Source organism: Octodon degus, unplaced genomic scaffold (assembly GCF_000260255.1).
Source record: "Octodon degus isolate 3935 unplaced genomic scaffold, OctDeg1.0 scaffold00204, whole genome shotgun sequence".
Lineage (NCBI taxonomy): Eukaryota > Metazoa > Chordata > Mammalia > Rodentia > Octodontidae > Octodon > Octodon degus.
Window position 1 is genome coordinate 4,185,277 of NW_004524780.1, and position 1,752 is coordinate 4,187,028.

Sequence of the window (1,752 nt, forward strand, 5' to 3'; positions counted from 1 at the left end):
AATTGAGAAAAAATCAGTATACATTCCCTCAGACAAAGGACTACTATCTAAAACCTATGGGCAGCACCAGATCCAAGATGGCAGCCAGCAGTAGGCTGATGAAGGAGCTTGAAGAGATACACAAATGTGGAATTAAAACTTTCATAACATCCAGGTTGATGAAGCTAACTTATTGACATGACAAGGGCTCATTGTTCCTGAAAACCATCCCTATGATCAAGGGGCCTTTAGAATTGAAATCAACTTTCTAGCAGAATATCCATTCATATCACTGAAGATCACATTTAAAACAAAGATCTATCACCCAAACATTGAAGAAAAAGTGCAAGTTTGCCTGCCAGTAATTAGTGCTGAGAACTGGAAGCCAGCAACCAAGTTCGACCAAGTAACCCAGTTTCATAGCACTGGTGTATGACCCCAACCTGAGCACCTGCGGCAGGCTCACCTAGCTGAAGAATATTCTTTGGGCTTTAAAAAATTTTGTAAGAAGGCTGAACAGTTTACAAAGAAATATGGGGAAAAGTGACCTATAGACTAAAATATACCACAAATAATTCCATCAAATGTAAGCAGAGACCCCGAGGAGTGTCTTAAAACATCTGGCAAAGCAGGATTCTGGAAAATTGACACTTGTCACCACTTGGCATTCACTTGTTGCAGTTACGAACTTTCTACAGTTTTCTTAATTAAAAGTGATCTACTAAAGAAAGGATTAAAAATTTCAGATATTCTAGTTCTGCTTTCTTTCTTTTAAAAATCACTGCTTCAATCCACTTCAAAAGCGTGGTACTTCTTTTCTTGTCCAAATTTACCCAAAACCTTCAAGTTACATCTAGCCCATAAGGTTAAAAAGAAAATGGTTATGGTTCCCCTTCCTTCTGTGCCCTTGCAACTCCTGCTCTCTCTGCATTCAATTCATCTTTCATATGTCACTTCCTATAACTCAGGGTCAATCTCTTCTGTGAAGAGAAGAAATGTCTCTGGTGGTTTTTCTTCTCCCATGTCACACTGCCCTGCATGGAAGGTGATTCAAATTCTGATGCCAGTCTATAACGTCTTTTTAAAAAATTACAAACCAATGAATTATCCACAGGTATACCTCGGAGATAACGCTTTGATAGGCCACCTTCCCGTCGTCCCTTTCATCCCAATCATAGATGCTATGAGTGTGGCAAAAATGAACACTATGCTTATGACTGTCATGGCTATAGCAGGAGAAGAAGTAGGTCACGGTCTAGATCACATTCTTGATCCAGAGGAAGGTGACATTCCCGCTCCCGCAGCAGGAGCAGAAGGCAGAGGTCAAGATTGGCATCGCCTCAATGATCAAGGTCTGTGTCTCTTCATGGATCAAGATCGGCCTCACTCAGAAGATCTAGTTCAATAAAAGGATTGAGGTACTTGCAATCCTGGTCCAGGTCAAGATCAAGATCTAGCTCTCTTCCACAACCAAGAAGCAGCCGGTCAAAATCCAGATCTCCATCTTCAAAAAGAGGTCGTTCCCCATCAGAAAGTCCACCCAGAAGTGCAAGTCCTGAAAAAATGGGCTGAAGTCCTCAAGTTCATCCTTTAGGGAAAAGTTATTTTGTTTAAATTATTATCAGGGATTTGTGATGTCTGCGTAGTGTAACTAAGAAAGGATATTTCAACCATCTAATCAAAATTGACCCAGATTATTGCTCATTATTACTCTGTAAATTCATGGCAGTAAAATAATATAAATATTTGTTGAATGTATTAATATTTTATGGT

General features: G+C 39.7%; 1 pseudogene; it reads left to right on the top strand.

The window, feature by feature from the left end:
• Positions 1-1,068: 1,068 nt before the first annotated feature.
• Positions 1,069-1,551, top strand: LOC101589897 (annotated as a pseudogene).
• Positions 1,552-1,752: the final 201 nt, after the last annotated feature.